The following is a 21,734-nucleotide window of genomic DNA, read 5'->3' on the forward strand; positions in this document are numbered from 1 at the left end:
CATGAAATGGAAATTGCAATCAATTTTTGTTCCCTATATTGTGATGAACGTATATAACAAGAACAAATGTAGGGCGGGGCTTGATTTTGTCTGTGGGGAATTGATTGGATGGTTGTGGTTTGCTATTGGTGGATTTCATGTGAGTGACAGGTTGCCCCGCCCTCGTCATCAGAGAAGAGAAGTCACTGCAAGAGAGAGGAGAAGTTATTTGGATTAAAGATTGCGAGGAACATGAATTTAAAACGATAATGATGTGCACAGATAAATTATTTATAATAAATGCTGCAGTATTATAAAATAATAACTAGTTTCGTATGTTTTATTTATTTTAATCAAAATTTTATTTATTTATTCAGTTTAATCTTATTTTTTATGATTTCTTTTTCCATTTTTACACTGGACCTGGACCCCAGTTTGTAAGATGTTTATTGTGTTTCGTTTTGAGAACAGCATGAGAATGAAAGGGTTAGTTTCATTCTCGTATCAAATTTGTCTCTGATGTTTCTCCTACAATTCCTTAGGAGCAGTGTTGCCAAGTCTGCGGTTTTCCCGTGGAATTGGGCTACTTTTACCAGAGATGGAAACTCGAGTCTGCGACTTGGACTCGAGTCGCACTTAAGTCGCAAAAATAAACGACTTGCGACTTGACTTGGACTCATGAACTACTTACTCGAGACTTGACTTGGACTTGAAGACAGAGACTTGTGAAAAATACAAGTCTTTTGGCGTGACATTCCCGATTACGTTCTCTATTTACTACCCCGCACAATGGCACGAAACACCACATTTTACTATCTATTCATTCCCAAATATGTGCTGCAGCAGCGAATATCACAAATCATCTCTAAACACACCAAGCCATCGAGCGTGTGACGCATCTGAAGGCACGCGAATTCATCACCCATTAGAAATCTTGTTAAATTGGCAACAAATAATAACAATATAGCCAAGCCTTACCTTGGCTTGCAATGAACTTTGTCATTTAATTTGAAAAGCAATCAATTAATCTGAAGGGAAGCTGCGGTGTTGCACAGCTGCAGTGCAGAGGCTTGCTTGTGGTCCTTTTCATTTTCATTTTTATTTTATTTTTGCCCAAGTATTTGATAATGCATATAATAACCAGATTTACCATGTTAAATTGTATTTGGATTGAACGAGCACTTCCATGCGCATTTTATGACTCATTTCCACAGATCGGTTTAAGTCACAGTGCGTTATTATATCGCCTTATCACAAACGAGACACAGATGGAAATGTTGTTCGTTGTGTTGTTTACTGTAACGCTTGTCTATACATAGGTTTTGTTACCGCCGGCGCTCACCGGAAGACTACATTTTCCAGCATTGCTTGAGATCTACAGCAAACTACGGCAACTCATATAGCTCAAAATACACAGCACTTTTTTCCTTGCAGTGGTTCTAGATGGTATAATTTTGTATAAAGTTAGAAAGTAATAGAAATGATTTAAGTAGTATTTTGTGTGCTTTATTAGACAATTTTAAAGTAAAAGTAATCTGTTTTGATATTTAAATACACTGTTAATTAGCTGAAAAAAATATATTGATAAAAATAGAAGAAAGACTTGACTTGAGACTTTACTTGGACCCCTAAAGACTCGAAACTTGACTTGGACCTCAAAGACTTGAGACTTGACTTGGACTTGACCGCAGGGACTTGTGAACATCTCTGACTTTTACACTGTTGCCACGGGTTGAAGCGACCCCAAATAATATGATATTTAGCCCCTGGAATGCAAATTTTACCAGGGGAACCCTTTCAAAAATGCGGATTTTACCCCCGGAATGCGATTTTTACCTTGGGATCCCCCTCTGAAATGCAATTGGGCTAGTTTTGAGTAGCAATTGGGCGGCTTTTGTTGTGAAAACCTGGCAACCCTGCTTAGGAGAAATAAAAGTAAACAAATGAATCAAGTGATTTGTATTGTTGTTTTTGGCAAAGGGACATTACAGTTCTGTGTTTAATAATGTTTTAGATGACTGTCTGAATGATGAATTATCAGTGTGTGGAGGCGAATGCAGTGTATATAAATCTTGGCTTTGCTGGCTCCTCTTGGAGACAGAATGGAGTTCTCAATTATGTTTCATTTTGTGCATCAATGTTTTTTCCTAAAATAAAATAGAAATGAGTCGAATGTTATATATATAAAATGATGTGGATAGCAGCTTGGCAGAATAGTGAGATTTATTTGATTGCAGACTTTGGTATCTTGGTAAATGAGCACAGTTTGAGACATTGCTGAGATCTCTTCTGAAACACATGCAAGAATCTTTTTCTCAAACTCTCCACTTTTGCTGAAGCTCTCCACTTAATCTTACTGCCATGTGGGAGCAATTGAGATATAAGGAATAAGGAAGATCTCATTTGTGATTTTTATTCCCTATGGGAACAGTTGCTGGCCTGATACAATGTTGGACTGTTGGAACATTTTATCAGACTCTGAAAAGACACATGGGCAAAAAGCTCAAAATGAGTTGACGAAGCAGTTTTAAATGAGTCAGGCCATCTCCTCCTTTTGCCCTGTGTGACGATCTATTGGGTTTGGTTGGAGGAAGGTGATAGAGCAGAATACATACAGTAGTCATGTGAGCTCAGCCTATTACACGCCTGTCTGAACAGAGACTGATTTCTAGAGACTCTCGGGAGAAGACACGCCTGGGAGTCCCACAAGCAGAGGCGTGTTCGAGATTTTCGCAGTTTCTCCTTCCTCTGTGTTACTTGAGGGTTTTAGGATGGATGTCATCCCGTCTTGTCCGGTATTACTCGGTATTGTTGTCTTGTAAAAATATAACAATCATAATATGTAGAGATGCACAGGTGTATCAGCCAATTTTTGATCGATTTAAAACCATCTGCATGTCGGATATAGCGTGAAAAAGGCAGATACCAATGGTTTTGATTAACTGTGTGAAGGCATTGAGTTGTATAATGTCTGTTGCATAATCAAATGTATTTCTCTGGGTAAAAAAATAAAATACATACTAAAACAAAATGAAACATGTACAAAATATAGCAGGGCTCGACAATACGGATTGCTCAGTGCTAGTGTGAACGATACGATGACAGAACTGTCACTGTCCCGATCGGGCCAGTGCTACATCTTCACCAAAGTTTATCCTTTGCATGTGTTTTTAAGCTTCGCCAATTTAAATATTAAAGCGCAAGAAGTGTGAGAAGTTTTGTGTGCGCACACATCCAAAGCACGCACGCACGCAGAAAGCCACATCTCAGACAGTGCGAATACTGAATTGAGTTCTCTTTCACTTCTTCTTGCGCTTGAACTGAAAAATTCACACAAAATGGATCCCTGCAGCTCTTAAAGTGACAGCAGCCTAATACACCTCAACTATTGTTTAAAAATTACTGTATTGCTTGCTTAAAATGAACCCAAAGTATGTTTTGATAAATGAACACGTATTAATAAGTTTAATGAATAATAATTAAATAAACATTTATTAAATTTTTTATTAATAAATGTTAATAAATGTTCACCTTTTGTTGCCTCTAGTAATTATATGTCTGACTTTTAATTTCCAACCTATTTTGGGTTCATTTTAATCCAGCCATATAGTAATTTTTAAACAATTGTTGAGTTAAATAAAACTGCCCAACTACTATATGGCTGGTTTTGTCTATTTTCAACCCAACTTGGGTTGTTTTTAACCCAGCATTTATTCGAGTGCACTGTTTATTTCATAAATATCTTTGTTCTGCTGTATTTATGTTTGGCTGTTGAATCTTAAATTCAGGCCTAAATATTATTTTTTTGATTGTGTGAGTAAGTAATGACTTTATATAGTTATTTTGGTGTGAACTATTCCTTTAAAGCTTGTTGACGTCTATCAAAGAGACAGTAGTGTCTACTGCAGGCAGTAAACCTGGGGGATTCCCGTTGCAGCACTCCGTCTTTCTCCCGTGTCTTCCCTCCTCGCGTAGTAATCAGTGCAGTTGGCTCCAGTTACACCACAGTGAGCCGCGCACTTTGATTGGATCATGCATCATTGTCTCCTCAGCGATGTTCTCTTTCTCCTCAAACTCATCTATCAATATAACCTGCTCTGCTAATGCAGAGGAATGATTACCTCTCTTCGCTGTCCCTCTTATCTCGCTCTCTCTCCTTTGATTTCATTGTATTCCATCACACTCTGTTTGCACTGATGGACTTCACTTATGAAAAACACTTCATGTTACAGGTCAGGGAATTATGATACATTGATTCGCCATCATTATGCATTAAAACATCATCTGGGTCAATGAAAAGCAGTGTTTCATTCAGAAGGAGCAATGTGGTTATCCAAGCTATCTTTATACAATACAGTGAGTGCAGTGCTGAAAATAGATAGTAGTGTTCTGCTTACTGTATTCTGTAAGCTTTTAAGAACATGTCTTGGTCGTTTTTTAACCCCAAACTCAAAAAGAAGATAATTTGTGTAGTTTGGATAGTTTTTGTGTTACCCAGATCCTGGGTCAGACGTAACAACCCAGTGTTTGGGTAGTTTTTGTGTTACTAGATCCTGGGTCAGACGTAACAACCCAGTGTTTGGGTAGTTTTTGTGTTACCCAGATCCCGGGTCAGACGTAACAACCCAGTGTTTGGGTAGTTTTTGTGTTACCCAGATCCCGGGTCAGACGTAACAACCCAGTGTTTGGGTAGTTTTTGTGTCACCCAGATCCCGGGTCAGACGTAATAACCCAGTGTTTGGGTAGTTTGTCTGCATACATATTTGGTTTTTTATGCAAAAAACTTTATGAACATTTCAAGTGAACCTCAAGAAACATATTAAAATAAAATAATAATAAAAAAATCCATGTCATGACCCCTTTAAACATCATTACTCTGGACAAATAAACTCATCTGCGCACTTGTTCATTGGGTTTATAATCACACTCTTGCAAACTATTCTAATTCAGACTTTCCAACATGTACATTTTAAATAAAGATTGAAAGAGTTGGCGAAGATTAATGGTGGTGATGTTTAAGTCATGTGACCATGGTATAGTTTGTTTATATCCTACGTTTAGCTTTTTACTTCTGCCGGCTTTAAAAATTTGTGTTCATTTTTGAAGATTATTTTGATGAACCAAATGCATAAGAAACTTTTGTTGGTTGCAGACCTTATGTTCTGCAATATTCTGGAAAAATCCTATTGGCAAGGGAACCATGGTGATACTAACTTCCGGGTTGGCCTACAAATATACAGCATCCCTGTAGCACTCTATTCATCACATTGCCTTGTGCAATGTAGCTTTCCTCTCAGTTTTTGCTCTGTTGTACGTGGCACATTTTGGCAAATGTCATCCAGGTATTCCATGCATAGAATACGTGCATATTGTGCAAAATAAACATGCTGCATGCTGAAAAAAATAGTACTAGTAGTATGGTAGTATGCTATTCTGAGCATAGCCGAGACTCTTGATAGACATTTATAGTTCTGCTTATCATCAGATATCCTGGAGCAGAGAGCAGCACCTTCTCTCTCATTCTGTTGTTGGTGTCTTGCTTTCTGTCTCTCTCAATCCCTCGTTCACTCTCTCTCTCTCTCTGATCTCATGGGTCGCTCTGTAAAAACAGAGGGCTGGAAAATGTCAAAGTTAAAAATGGAAGAGGGCGTGTAGCCACATAAAAGGTGTGTGCGCTGTTCTCACCAGTGTGCACTCAGCACAGATACTGGATGATATGTAACGGGACAGAACCTGATTAAAGAAGTGTCAAAGGTTGATATATATATATATATATATATATATATAAAATCCTGTAAACGATTAATGCGAATGCTGAACTGACAACTGGTTTCCAGTGAACAAAACTCATATTTTTTTCAGTCTAACATCTTTTGTATACATGCATGCACACACAGACCAGTGCAGATAGACACAAACACCCACGCAGTGACAAATCAGTGTCGGGAACAAATGCCTGTCCCATTTGTACATTTATCTCTGCCCTGCATCCTCTCGGTCACCTCGCGGTCGCCCTTGATCCATGTACGTGATCTGCCCTGGCAAACACAAAGACTGTAAATAAATCTCAATGCGGAGTGTTCCCATCTGAGGATGGCGTCTGCATACACAAACCCACCCGCTCATGGAGAATAAATCACACACGGCACAGCATATATGCTCTGTAGACGACAGCAATTGTTTTAAGTAAAACCACAGATTTGTTGCTGTCATAGCATTACCCTCAGATCACAATATAGTCTCATAAATGTCTCTTGCCAAATATACATACTTTTTGCGTGAATTTTTACTTTTCAGACTAAACTGAAATGAATCTCATCAGTATCCAGTATACTGGTTTGATCAGAAAGGTCAGAACAGATGCATTTTTACACAGAACTAATATTCTGAGTGGCAACCCAACAATCCATCAATAAAGGGAGAGTTCACCCAAAAAATTAATGTCTATTTACACCAAGTGCAAATAGCCTGCTTTGTTAGCAGAGGCTGTTTACACTGACTCCACCCATATTGTCTGATTGAGCGAACGAACTACAAAAAGAAGTCAGACTCATAACAGGAGCAGTGGTGTGGAGAGTAACTCTGTATTCAAAATGGCAGCCGACGCTTGACGGAGGGCGTGTCTGAAACTTGGTGCTGACGCGACCGTCATAGTGACAACAGACAATCACATTACTTTCCGGTGTTGCATGAATGCAATTGGCTAGTGTCTGTGTAGTCCCTTCTGTTCAGACCGCCCACTCTAAGCGGGACTCGAACCCGGGTCCGCGGCATGGGAGTCAGGCACTCTAACAAGAAGGCTAAAGACTGCAGTCTCTAGCTTCAGTCATTAGAGCACCTCTTGAGATCAGGGGAGTGAGGTTTACACACAGCTTTTACTGACCTACCAGAGTTACACTCACCCCCCTAAACCTCACTCCTGTCCGGGTCACCGCACCAATGTAACCCCTTCTGTTCAAACTGCCCGCTCTAAGCAGGACTCAAACCCGGGTCCGTCGGCATGGGAGTCGGGCGCTCTAACAACGAGGCTTGCAGTCTCTAGCATCAAGACACCTCTTGAGATCAGGGGAGTGAGGTTTACATACACAGCTCTTACAGGCCTACGAGAGTTACACTCACCCCCCTAAACCTCACTCCCATCCGGGTCACGGCACCAATGTAACCCCTTCTGTTCGAACCTCCCGCTCTTAGTGGGACTCGAACCCCGGTCCGCTAGCATGGGAGGTGGGCATTCTAACAAGAAGGCTAAAGAATGCAGTCTGTAGTGTCAGAAAATATTCGAAAATTATATAGGGAAAAGAGTCATGCTGGGTTAAAAAATGCTGCGTTAAAAACAACCCAAGTTGGGTTGAAAATGGACAAACCCAGCGATTGGGTTAAATGTTTGCCAAACCTGCTGGGTAGTTTTATTTAACCCAACTATTGTTTAAATAGGTTGAAAATTAAAAATCAGACACATAATTCCTAGAGGCAACAGCAATAATCAAAAGGTGAACATTTATTAATGAGTTTATGAATTTATGATTAATGAATTTAATAAATGTTTATTGTTTAATTATCATTAATAATAATAATTCCTTACATTTATATAGCGCTTTTCTGGGTACTCAAAGCGCTTTACATACGGAAGGGGGAATCTCCTCAACCACCACCAATGTGCAGCATCCACCTGGATGATGCGATGGCAGCCATATTGCGCCAGAATGCCCACCACACACCAGCTTATTGGTGGAGAGGAGACAGAGTGATGAAGCCAATCAGTGTATGGGGATGATTAGGAGGCCATGATGGACAGAGGCCAATGGGCAAATTTGGCCAGGATGTACTCTTTTCGAAGGACATCCTGGGATTTTTAATGACCACAGAGAGTCGGGACCTCGGTTTAACGTCTCATCCGAAAGACAGTATAGTGTCCTCATCACTATACTGAGGTGTTAGGAACCACACAGACCACAGGGTGAGCACCCCCTGCTGGCCTCACTAACACCTCTTCCAGCAGCAACCTAGTTTTCCCAGGAGGTCTCCCATCCAGGTACTAACCAGGCTCAGCCCTGCTTAGCTTCAGTGGGCAACCAGTCTTGGGCTACAGGGTGATATGGCTGCTGGCCGTATCATCAGACCTATTAATAAATGTTCATTTATTAAACATATTAATAAATGTTAATTTCCAACATATTTCGGGTTCATTTTAAGTAAGCAATACAGTCATTTTTAGACAATAGTTGAGTTAAATAAAACTGCCCAGCAGGTTGGTCAAACATTTAACCCAATCGCTGGGTTTGTCCATTTTCAACCCAACTTGGGTTGTTTTTAACACAGCATTTTTTAGAGTGTACATATATTGTCATGCGTATTGGAATGAGGGAGAGTAAATTTCGTTTCTACTAGCACACCATTTTTTGAAGGAATTTTTAAGCTCGGTAACTAAACATCTAAAGAAACACAATCTACACTAACTGAGGGAACAATTATACTGAGGTTTAGTGCCTTAATTAACCTGTATGGTTATAGTTTATCACTTCTAAAAGTGGTTTTCGGTGTGTGTGTGTGTGCGTGCGTGTGTGTGTGTGCTGGATGATTGCTTGTTTTTGCAATATTCACCTAAGTGGATTTTCTTGTTAAAAATAAATCTCTGAATTAATGGTAAGAGCACAGTATTGCCAGGCTGCACTTGCCCTGTTTCTGTAATATAGTACAGGGTCATTACTAAAGCGGTCAGGAGCTTTGCAGATCCTGCACTTCTGAGCATTATTGAAACTTTGAGCATCTTTTCATCAAATTTAAAACTGTCAGGAGATTCAGCTTGAGAACTCTGCAGTGCATCAGCATTACTCTTCATATATCTGACTTGGTGTTCCCTCCCATGTGCCGGTGTAAATTTAGATGCCTGTGCTTCACAGAATCAAAGAGCTTTTGTGTCTAGTCTGTGCAAAGTTAGTCTCAGCTGACAGACCTGCGGATCCATCACAGCCCAGTTACTGGCCGTCTGATGCTTATTGCAAACAAAACTGGAAAGCAGATTTTTTTTTTCTGCACTTTAACAGGTTTTTGTCCAGGAAACCTTTATTTAAAAGGTAGGGCCTACTAGCACATTTGAAAAAGAGCTAGTCCTTGGATTTGCTAAAGTTTGTGAAGTTGATGGCATTAAATCTTTTATATATTTTAGATATTATTCCTATTCTAAGATAATGTGAATTTTTGTTCGAAACTCATAGTATCAATGGTGTTAGATTCTGCCTTTCTGTAAACCCGAACAGTGAAATTAACCAAATGAAAGGACTTCGTTTCACTCAAATATCACTGAAAGTTCATTGTACTTAACAGAAAAACACTATTATGCCCCTTTTCACAAGATGTAATATAAGTCTCTGGTGTCCCCAGAATGTGTCTGTGAACTTTCAACAAAAACACGCCGTTTGTGTGTGTCCCTTTAAATGCAAATGAGCTGCTGCTCCCCACCCCTTTTCCAGAAGAGGGCGGAGCTTTAACAGCTCACGCTTCGGTTGCTGAGAGACACCATTTTCTGCATCATTGCACTTGCACAAAACATTCCAGTTTCAGTTTTCAATCCGATTAAGTGTTTACATGTACCATCGAACGGATTGGAAAACTTTTAAACATCCCCTCTGGTTCACACCAAGAACGATAACTATAAAGATAACTATATTTGCGTCCACAACAACGATCAATAACGGTCTGTTTATTCTAAACTCACGTGATGCGGTTTTTAAAGTGCGTACAACGTTTTTGCTGCTCTTGTTGTATTTACACGGCTTTAACCAGCAGATGTCCTCAGCATGCTATGTTTCGAATGAATATCTAGTGTAATCGATCTAATCTAACAGTGAATTTAGCTGACAAAGTCAATATAGTGGAATAAAAACAACGGCTAGACTTTTTCACTGCAACTTCAAAATAAGCAAGACAATGTTGTCGAAACTAGCGCTGGATACCTGAGGTAATTTTATGTTACACTGTTCGCTAGCCTGACATAATGATATCATCGTTAATACTTTTCACCACTTATTCCGACGGTATGACCGATTGTTTTCCATATATCCATTTTCTTTAAAGTAAAGGGGTTTTGACTTGTCAAACAGTGGTGGATTTTTCTGGACCTCTGCGATTAACTTCTCAATGTCGTCCGCCATTTTAAATGCGCGAGCCCTTAAATTAGAATGGATTCTGATTGGCTGCCAGTGTTTTATCGTTCAACAGCTGGAAAAAATCGTTCTGAAAGTGAACCCAACGATATTGTTTCTCTATATCGTTATAGCTGTGCTATATGTTTAGAACAATTTTTAGAACTATATCTTTATCGTTATCTTTATAGTTATCGTTCTTGGTGTGAACAGTCCTTTACAATCCGAATTAAATTTAAATCGGATTTGGCCAATTCATTCCAATTGACGTCCATTTCACCTGTGCAACTGGTAAGATTACAATTGGATTATTAGGGTAAACGCAGTTTATGTTTTCAGCATGTTGTGTATATGCAAATGTATATTGATAGTCTGGTTATATTAGCACAAGCAAGTGTGCTATTGCTAGCTAGCAGCTAATATTTTCGTTAATACAATGTTAATCCAATCAAAATATATGAGTTAGCTTAGTCATTATTTCAATTAAACTGCAATTATCAAAATTTGATGCAACTGATTACCAAGTTTTTTAAGTCCTTCCAACTTATTAGTGTCTACAGTGCATGCTTTTCTATTATTGCGATCTCAACCACTTCAGATGAATGTCTTTGGTCTTGGTCCTCTCTTCTTGTCTTAGTGGGAGAATCTCCGCCAGGATAAGCTTAAGATGTCCTAAGAACAATTCTGAAAGTCAAATGCACCACCATGACATCATCTGAAAGGGTCAGTGGTTATCTCTATTACGAATTAACTGGTGATGAATAGACACATTTTTCTTAAATGCAAGAACTATATGTGTGCTATTAGCCATTAACTTTGACCTTTTCCGGACTCTCCCTCTCTCTGTTTCACTTTCACGTTAACTCAACCATGTCTCTGTGCTAACGCCTGCAAAATATCTCTGCCTCTTCTTAATTTATGAACAGTGTCTTATATCGAGTGCTGTATCCACTCCTACTGGGAAAGAGCAGGATTTTCGGAGTGTGTCATGAGCACTATCAGAGTATGAATGACTGTAATTGGTTCTCTAACGCATGATGTGTTTTGTATGCTGTGCTCATTGAGTCATATAAAAGATTTTATGTAGATATAAGTGCTTTTGTTCAGTCTTTAGAAAACACCCAGAGGGGCAGGTGTGTTTGCTCGGAGAAACTGATGTGCTTTGTGCAGTTTTACTGTGTCTTTGTTTAAACAGCAGTTTTTGTATATAAAATGCCAAGCAGACAGGAATGGACTACTCTCACAAAATACAATTGTGCAGAGCACCAGGTCTGCAAGGCATTGCTTGGTTTTTAACAGGCTCTGCATCCCACTCATAGTGCTGGAAAACAGTGCAGACAGAAATTCATTGAGAAACTCTCATAGTAAAAGACCTGTATGTGTTTTGTTAAGTATAATGTGTACGCCGTTTTTTGTGTGTGTCCCTTTAAATGCATATGAGAGGAAAATGCTTTCCAGAAGAGGGCGGAGCTTTAACAGCTCGCTCTTCAGTTGCTCAACAACAACAAAGCTGGAGAATCTCACGCAGCCAAAATGACGGTTTATGTATGTAATGTTGCTGTTTGATCATAAACAACATCTGCAAAGTTATGACGCTCAAAGTTCAATGCAAAGGGAGATATTTTCTTTTACAGAAATCACTTTTTAAGGACTACAACAAATGGCTGGTAGGGACTACAACGAGCTTCTTCCCGGGTTAGTGACATCACAAACCCAAAATTTACATAAACCCCGCCCCTGAGAACACACAACAAAAGGGGGTGTGGCCATGTTGGGCTGCTTTAGAGAAGAGGAAGAGTTGTTGTAGTAGAGTGTTGTTGACATGCCGTCATTTTACACCGGACTGCTTCACAAACGAGGGTCAATTCAACGCTGGATTTGCACAAAAGATTAACATGACGGCACATGCTAGTGGATGAGTTGAATCAACTCCACAGCAACTACATAAATTTATCCACTAACCATTCAGAAACATCTAAAAGTTGTAACTTCTTCCTGAGTCTCTCCATCAGTGTCGACTCCGGTTTGAACAATGTAAGGCTGAACACCGTTACTGACAATCCTCATTTTGGCTGCGTGAGATTCTCCAGCTTTGTTGTTGTTGAGCTGTTAAAGCTCCGCCCTCTTCTGGAAAGGGGGCTGGGAGCAGCAGCTCATTTGCATTTAAAGGGACACACACAAAAAAAAATGGCATGTTTTTGCTCACACCCAAATAGCATAATAGGTCCCCTCTAATGCATCCTTGCTGAATAAAAGTATTATTTCTTTAAAAAAAAAAAAAAAAATCTCACTGACCCTAAACTTTAAGTCAAAATTTCTCTAAAAATATTATTTTGTTTCAAGAATTTTTAGATATTAAGATTTCAAAAAGAATAATTAAAGCATAAGAAGTTGATTTTTACATTGCACTACTTTTACTATTTAGTATGCAGACTGTGCAGAATATTCTGTACAAGACAATCTGGAGCTTTTGTAAAAAGCCCTAAATCATGAAATGGCGATGTGACTCTGTTTTGTAGTATATGCACTAGGGACATGAACCTTTGCAGTAACTCTGGGATTTATAACTTCTCCAGCTAAGATAAATGCTGTATTCTTTCGTGATGTATAGAAATATGTCATAGACTTGAGTAATCCTATCACTGCATACTGCACAAACAACTGTAAAGTGTCTGCGGCAAACTGTGAACACAAGTCTGAGTCGATAAGGAAATAAATGCAGAGGGAGCGACAGCGCTGCTCAGTTTCTCCACAATAAATCAATAGGAGGAACGGCCGAGACGTTGAGCTCGCCTCTGTACTGTTGTGTGTAAAATTAAACACTGACAGACACTCGAACAAAGCAGACTGTGTTCAGGCCACATGACCAGGGAAATGTCTAATACTGGAGAAGCATGTCCATTTGTTAAGCAGTTAAAGTAATTATATTGTTACAGTCATCAGGCTGCAGTGTCATTGTTTTCTTCTTTTCCGCAGCCATTCCAGTGGTATCTTCTTTTCTTGTCCTGCCGGAGAATGATGGGAATTGTAGTTTTGTTGCACAAGAATGTCATCTCAAAAAAATGATAAAAAGTGAAGCACTTTTTGATAAGTTTTATTGTTGTTTTTCAGCAACAGTGCAGATAAATTAATACAAATAAAACTGTACAGTCAACTTTCACAACAGAGACTTAAAGGGTTAGTTCACCCAAAAATGAAAATAATGTCATTTATTACTCACCCTCATGCCGTTCCACACCCATAAGACCTTTGTTAATCTTCGGAACGCAAATTAAGATATTTTTGTTGAAATCCGATGGCTCAGTGAGGCCTGCATAGCCAGCAATAACATTTCCTCTCTCAAGATCCATTAATGTACTAAAAACATATTTAAATTAGTTCATGTGAGTACAAATGTCATTGCTCCCTATGCAGGCCTCACTGAGCCATCGGATTTCAACAAAAATATCTTAATTTGCATTCCGAAGATTAACGAAGGTCTTTCAGGTGTGGAACAGCATGAGGGTGAGTAATAAATGACAGAATTTTCATTTTTGGGTGAACTAACCCTATAATTGTGACCAATGAACATTCGATTCTGCTGTTTAACTCAGACTCTGACAGGTTTTCAATTGCACACTGAGCTTTTGTTCAAATGCAGTCTGAACCTCCTTTCTAATGCAGCATCTCCATTTGTTAAGCTTTGAATGGGGCCCAGCGAATGCCTCTACTGTTCGAACGCTGTATGACTTCCTCAGTTCAAAAACCGTCTCTCTGTACGCTCTCGTTGGGGTGCAGGTGAGCTTTTCCATTCAAAGGCTGTGTGAACAACCATGTTTGAACACAGTATGTGCTCTCCCATTCTAACACAGCACAAAGAGCCATTTAAGCAGTTTCCGCACACACTTCGGAAAGGGAATCCTGAAAAGTTGTATATAGTTATATGAAGCTTACAGAAATCTGGGTAACACTGTTGAAATGTTACTTATAGTCAACAGAATGTCTGACCATCAAAATAATTCAGAAATAAAAGGCATTTTTCCTACCCTGATTTCATCCCTCTGATTTGAACGCTCTGTTTTAAGGGGCGTGTCTGCTGTGAGACTTCAGTGTAAACGCCCACTGCTGTGATTGGCTGACATCTTTGCATATGAAAAAGCTAAATATTACTCTCTCAAAAACTTTTAGCACCTTTACAGCTCTCAAGGTTAACTAATCGTGAAAAGTGTTGATTATAGCATTATATTTAGATCGTGGCATGAAAGGTTGCAGTGATGAACATTGTAGTCGATCACAGACATGTTGTTGAGCTCATGAAAGCAGTGATCTCGTCATTGCAACTCAATTTCTGTACACTAACGAATGCTTTCATCATAACTAACAGTGCAAATGCGATGTAACTAAGAGATTCGTTGAATAAAATGGGAGTTTTGTCGTGAGTCCAGAACTCAGTCACTGATAAACTCACACTGTTTGATTGACAGCTCCAGCGATTGTAAAGGGAGCGTTCTTTATTCGCTTTCTATATATAATTTAATCACCATTTAAATAACAGATTATTTTCATCCTACTAAGAGAAACAACGTGAAGTTGAGCGTTTAGTCACTGGTTTGATTTACTGACACACAGACAAAGATCATCTGACTGTACATGAATCATTAATATCAGATCAGGCATTAGAATTAACACAGTTACTCACATGTTGTTGCATTACTGTCGAGTCCATATTGTAAAAGTCTAAAGTCTGAAATGCGATTGATTTACCAAAGAATCCACAGTGAAATGTACCGAATACAAATAAATAAAGCTCAACTGAGACATTCACATTGTTGAAAATAAATAACCATATTCCTGCATTAGGATCCTTTGAAAGGTAATGTTATTTTAGTCCTGTATCGCTCTTCTCTCCTCCTCATCTCACTAACACACCAGTGGGCGGGGCTAACGCTGCAATGATGAAGTAGGTGTTGATTTCTTCTGCGGAGGCGGAGCTTCACCTGTCTATAGACACATTCGTGGACGAGTTGTTCTCTGGGTCTGGTGTCAATAAAAGCTTTTATTGGACTAACAAGGACGTTTTCAGTTCTGAAACTTACAGAATATTCTTAAAGTATGATGACCACTTACATGTCAAATGCTCAAGGAAAAGTTGATTTCTTAGTTCATGACCCCTTTAACAGCACTGGTCTCTTCTCAGGCTTTTTAGCTCTTGTATTTTATAGTTGAATGCTTTAAAAAATGCTAGAATGCTTGTGTTATTATTGGTTTATGTTCTATTTAGTGTCATTTTACATACAGCTATATGAGTGTGATTTTAGACCAATGAGATTCTGTGAGCAGGATGTCAGCTTAAAAGAGATATCCATTGTATTTTTGAGAGATAAATACTTCTTGATTGCAAAAATACTTTATATTTGTAAAGATTTCCCCCTTCAGTGTAGTTAAACCAAGCGCACACTACAAGTCTGAAGCTTGTCCGTGCTTCATGTTTTATTACTGTGATAGACAACTCACAGTGTATACACACTAGAAAGACACAATGCAACTAGTTGCAGATTCATAAATCGATAAATTTCGAACTAGTTTGAAATTTTTCCGACCGTCTCTGACAAGCAAAAGCTACAGCCATTGAAAATACGATAGAGCCAAACCTGTGCAGCACATGTCCCATCCAAACCTTTGCTCTCTCTGTGTAAATCAGTGCAGAAATAACTGCATGTCCATGTTGTTTGTTTATGTTGTCAACACTCATTACAATGTGACTTGCAGAACAGTACAGTAAATGCTTTTATTGACAATTTCATGTATGAAGGGACAGACTGAATTCACTGTTGCGAGTATTGATCTGATGGCTTACATATGGCAAGTTACCATATAAACTCCTACACTTTATTGTGCAAAATCAATAAATAATAAATATGCTTCCTTGCAGGGTATTTTTCAGTCTGCTAGCACAGCAAGAAGTTGGATAGCTATTAATTTCTGAAGAGCATGTTGACGTGCTGCATGGCATACTAGCACAAACACTTTAACATACTGTAGACCAGGCAAGGGACATGACATTTTTTTTAAAATACTATTTTACAGTAAAGACTATTATAAAATATATAGTATATTAAAATATATGCCGTCATTTTACGCCGGACTGCTTCACAAACGAGGGTCAATTCAATGCTGGATTTGCACAAAAGATTAACATGACTGGGGCTGGGAGCAGCAGCTCATTTGCATTTAAAGGTACACACACAAAAACGGTGTGTTTTTGCTCTCTCCCAAATAGGGGCAAATTTGACAAGCTATAATAAATGATCTGTGGAGTATTTTGAGCTGAAACTTCACAGACACATTCTGGGGACACCAGAGACTTATATTACATCTTGTGAAAGGGGCATTATAGGTCCCCTTTAACATGCTGATTAATAATGCTAAATGTAGATAAAAAAAATACCTGAGTCATATATGTATGACAGATAAAAATGTTAGTGGATTTAGCGCCGGAAGATCATTACCGTAAACGACCCTGAGCACTTGTGATGTGAAGCGTTCCATTGTTTTGATGCGCTGCTCACTTTAAACTGTAGTAACTGTAAAAGGGTGCTACTGTTGTCTTTATGTCTCGCGGTCCGGAACTGGACTGCGGTCCCCTATTTGAGGATGCCTGCTTCATGGCATCACTGCGAAAACCCCCTTTTGGGACCTTTATTTTGTGCAGGGTTCTGTTCGGGCATAGTGTGTTTGTGTACCCATAAATAATCAGACGCATGATGTGTACCAGGGCGAATGATGGGCAGATGGTAGTGTAGTGAAGAGAGAGAGCCAGATACTTCTTACTCAGCTTCTCCTTCCCATCACACCCTGAACCCGTTCTCCGCAGACCCCCTGCACTCCAGCCGGTGACTAATGATTTCCACAGGGAAAAAATACCATCCCTCCTCATCATCTCTGTATTTTATGTATCTGGCTTGATCCCTGAAGACAGCAGGGCTACTGAAATGGGCAGAGAAGTGCCAGATTGGTGACATTAGGACTCTTACTGTTAACGCGAACAATGATGTTTTTATGTGCTTGCTGGGTGTGTATATGTTTTTTTTCAGAGGTGCTAAATAGCTAGACTGTGCTGGCATATTGTGAGGCAAAGATTGCTGCACGCTGCATTGTGTTTGGAAACGAGCTAAAACCATCTGTCGCAGTCATGCGCTCATATGCTATTAATTCTTAAGAGCAAATTGACTTGCTGCATGACATACTAGCACAGAAACTGTAACATACTGTAGGCCAGGCAAAAGACATGATGTATATCAAATTTTACAGGATATAAGTCATCTGAAACATGCTCTGACTTATATTTCAAAGCAACTTGAAATGCAATTAACGACAAGCACACAAAACATGTGCAAAGCGCAAAGCATTTGGATTGGTGCCAAATGAGAGAGGAACATGAGCCTAAGTTTATTTGTATAGCCCATTTCCTACATGGCGATAGTTTAGACTTGGCGTTTATAATACATGTGTTTTATAATGAATGCCACTATAATTTGTTTTATACATATATTTTTCATTCCTGTTCTGTTCTGAAGTATTTGTTGTGGATTGAGCTGAACTAAAATACATTTATGGTGTTAATAATGTTTTTAAATATTTTGTTTTATTTGCCAGTGCTATTTTTGAATAGTTAAGTATTTTTTTCAGTATTCTTACACTATATAAGAAAATCAAAGATATAGTTTTAAAAACAACAAATTATTTCATTTTCACAAGTTGAAATCTAGGGGTTAGGGTTCGGGACAGACACCTCCCAATTGAAAGTACCCAATAAATGATGATTTGATATATATTAAGCTTACTGATATTTTAAATATTATTGTGGGATTCAATAGAAGGATCTTAGTAAACATCTAAAATTTGAATACTTAAATGCTTTATAAATGTGTTTATGGTTGTGGGACAGCAGTTTGCACCAATTCTGTACAATAGCCCATATACACAATGAAAACAACACAGACTTATGGTAAAATATGCGACATGAGGGGTTAATTGTTTTCTTTCTTACTCCAGTGAATGTTTGTCAGGGTGAATTATTTTTGAAAGTCAATTTCTATATAGATACATATCTTGAATTCTTGGCTCCAAAAAAAAAAAATCTATTGAACATTTCCACCATTATTGAACAGACAGAGTTTGTTGAACACATTGACTGTATAACGGGGCATGTTGTCACACTATATGCAATAAATTGGTTCTGGTCTTTTATCCGAATGACTTGCATTGCATTCAGTGTACATTTTATTAGCGAATGCATGTATAATGCATAAAATATATACATTGAATGCAATATTCCAGCAAGTTATTTTGAATAAAAGCATCTGCCAAATGCATAAATGTAAAATTAAATACCCGTTTCACTTTCAAATGCATAATATATTCAAAAGTTCAAGGTTTTGCTGGATAGTATTGTCCAGTTAGTCCATGCTAAGAGCATCTTTGTCCATTGAAGGCCATTCAAAATTAGCTGTGTATTCTGATAACATTTAGGCCCAGTTTCACGGAATTAGGCCTTAGTTCAATTAGGACATTTAAGTATAGCTTTTATAAATGTGCCTTCAAAAAAAAAACATTACGATGAGTTTCTTCAGCGTGGCGGATTGTTTCCAGATTGTCTGCATGTTTTATGCTGAATATCAAACAATTATTGCGCACACTTAAGCAGAACGCAGCCGTTGTGAGTGTTGAGTTGTAATTCTCCACAATGGCGATGGAGTGTTTTGTAAAGTCCTGCAGGTTATTTTGGGTGTGTTTGCCTCTGTTCCTAAAGTCTCTTGAGATCCAGTCTGAAGTGTTGGCTCTGAAACAGCACACAGAATCGATGCATCGGGGACGGAGGTAACTGAGATTTTAATGAAGGAGAGCTGGGCAGCCCTTGGCAGACGAAACCTCAATGCCCTCTTAACAAGAGCACTCTCCAGGCCAGTGGAAAAACGAGTAGGGTTAATTAATTAGAGATGAACGGCCAAGAGGCTAGATTTGATCCTGTTCTTGTTTTCCTTTTATAAAGACCCCAGCTTGGGCTATTTTCAGGAGCTGCTGTTGTCCTCTGCTCAGTGTTGTTGTTATTTTTTGTTGTGTGTATGAGGCTGAATTGAAGTACGTGCAGTTGTGTTTCCTAGACAGCGATAATGTTTCAGTGCCTCCTGAGACTAAAGTGTTATCTAACGGTCCACAATGCATCATGGGGTGTTTCCATGGGCATTTTGGTTCTGCAGATGCTTTTTTTTTTATCTAACAATGTCCAGTAGCGTATATACTGTGTTTTCATTGTGACTTGCTAAGGCTGATTCAAAGTTTTTATAGTGTACTAAAACACTAAAACACTTTTTTTTTTTTGCAACATATTTGTTTGTAATTTTTGTTTATAACATTAACTGAAATAAAGTATTTTTAAAAAAAACTTAATTAGTTGCCAAGAAAACATTTCTAATTTTCGTTTAATTTAACTTGATGTACTAAAATAACTGAAATGAAAATGAATAAAAACTATATGGACATTTAAAAAAAACTAATAAAATGGCAAAAACAAAACAAAATTACTAAAACTTTAAAATTAAAATGAAAAAAATACAATTAAAGCTATAATAGTATCTCAGTGTTATTTGATATAACACTGGGCTGATTTCATAGCATTTTATGCACCTAATGAATTAATAATTTCAAAATTGTTGATTTTATTAATTTTTGTGGTTTAGTGATAAAGTATTTACCATTTACCTTTTCTCATATTTCATCTCAAGCTCTTCACCAAGACTGTCTCTTTGGTAAACAGGTGCAATAACGAATAATTGTAATAATTGTATAACAATTGACAAATAAGGTTTTTAAAGGTGTAAAAAAAAAAAAAAACCCCATAATGGAGATATAATTAATTTTGAAGTTTTTTAAGTGTTAACAATGAGATTATGTGGTTTTTATAATCAATTAACACTGCTTTTGTAATTTTTTACAAGATGGACAAAATTTGTCACCAAAAAGTCATTCAGTTTAACCAAAATTTCAGTTTTACCGAATGACACTTTTGGTTTTACCGAATGACGGTATTTTCAAACAATGCTAATAGGCTGATATCTAGCTAGCTAGCAAAAGATCAATCAAACATTTTATATTTAGTACAAGTTTTTAAAATATTACATTTTCCATGTTTTATAGCGGTTGTACCGAATGACCTGATGTTTCGGGACATGCGTATGAGCAAGAGAAAACATTGAAAACAGAGTTAGTTACTTTGCTTCACAACCATGTGGTCCTTTGCAGGTGTCTGAATGATGTCACATCCTGTCACATGATACTGACCACATGACTTGATCCAAAATGGGTTACTCCGAATGACATCAATGAAATTTATTTTTTTTTTTTTCGGACATTCTTTCTCATAACAAACCAACGACTTCTACACATAATTTTAATACCATTTTGCACTATGTTGAGATATGATGTTATAAGATCATGCCAGAATAAAAAATATATACATTTATTACATTTTAAGATATTTTAATCACAAATGAACGGTTGGACGGTTATACAGAATGACCTTTTGACACTTCGAAATCTTTAAAATACCTTTATATGTAGCAAAATATAATTAAAAGTTTTGGATTCAATAAAAGAGATCTAGCTGTACATACTTTGGATGTCATATCTTTGCTTTTTATTATTATTATTAAGGCTTTTGGACAAAAAAATGACCCATCATTGTCACATCATTGACCCATATATATATAATATATTTGTTGTACTTGATAGTACCCATTGACTTGCTTTATGAGAATTTAACAGAATGTTTCTCTACTATGCTATAATCATACTTGTGTTGTGAATGAAACACATGAAATCAAGCTTGTACAACTAGAAGTGTTTCTGCTCACATACACTTACCTAAAATCTTAATGCTGTTCTTTTGCAGCCTTGCTGGCACACCTATTTCTTTCTGGAATTGCAGATGGAGTTCATTGTGCTCTTTCTCTTTCACTGTCTCTCGCTCTAATCGGTTGAAGTGACAAAAGTGTTAGGACTTTACCTTTTTCTCCCAGGGATTTTTAATTATTCAGAAGACTCTCTACGCTGATGTGTTCCAGATGCAATCCTTTAGAAAACATCCTCTTTTAATATATAGCCCTCTAAATCAATTCCAGCTACCTGTCAAAGACGAGCTATAGTTTAATCACTGTGATGTACGTATATGTGGCAGTGTTGCTGAAGGTCAGTCTATATTGGAATAATCCAATTTTGGGGATATCAGCAATTTTTTTACCCAGCAGTTACCGAGTTACAGTGTAGAATGATTTTGCAACCTTCACCCAAACAGAAGACCTCTTCTGAGAGCACTCAGCTGACTCATAACCTTATATTTATAAATATTAATATAATACTGTTCACCATATATGGGATAATCTCAGAAAACTGCCACATTTCTCACATTTCAGTAGTAAACCCTAGTGTAAAACTGTTGTTTTTAAAAATCAGCCTCAATTAAAGGCATGTAACTACTGTGTATTGTAAAATTTAATGTCTCTTCTTTGTTTTAAAGCAGCTTTACAGTGATAAACAGGAAAATAGCAATTCAGTGATGCAAACAGAGTTCATTGC

At 37.9% G+C, this 21,734-nt stretch overlaps 2 pseudogenes; one reads left to right on the forward strand and one right to left on the reverse strand.

Annotated features, from left to right (window-relative positions):
• LOC127524471 (potassium channel subfamily K member 12-like) overlaps window positions 1–21,734 on the forward strand; it is a 41,285-nt pseudogene that overhangs the window by 17,425 nt on the left and 2,126 nt on the right.
• On the reverse strand, window positions 7,970–8,086 carry LOC127525598 (uncharacterized; annotated as a pseudogene).

This window comes from Ctenopharyngodon idella, chromosome 13 (genome assembly GCF_019924925.1).
Source record: "Ctenopharyngodon idella isolate HZGC_01 chromosome 13, HZGC01, whole genome shotgun sequence".
In the NCBI taxonomy this organism is placed as follows: Eukaryota; Metazoa; Chordata; class Actinopteri; order Cypriniformes; family Xenocyprididae; genus Ctenopharyngodon; species Ctenopharyngodon idella.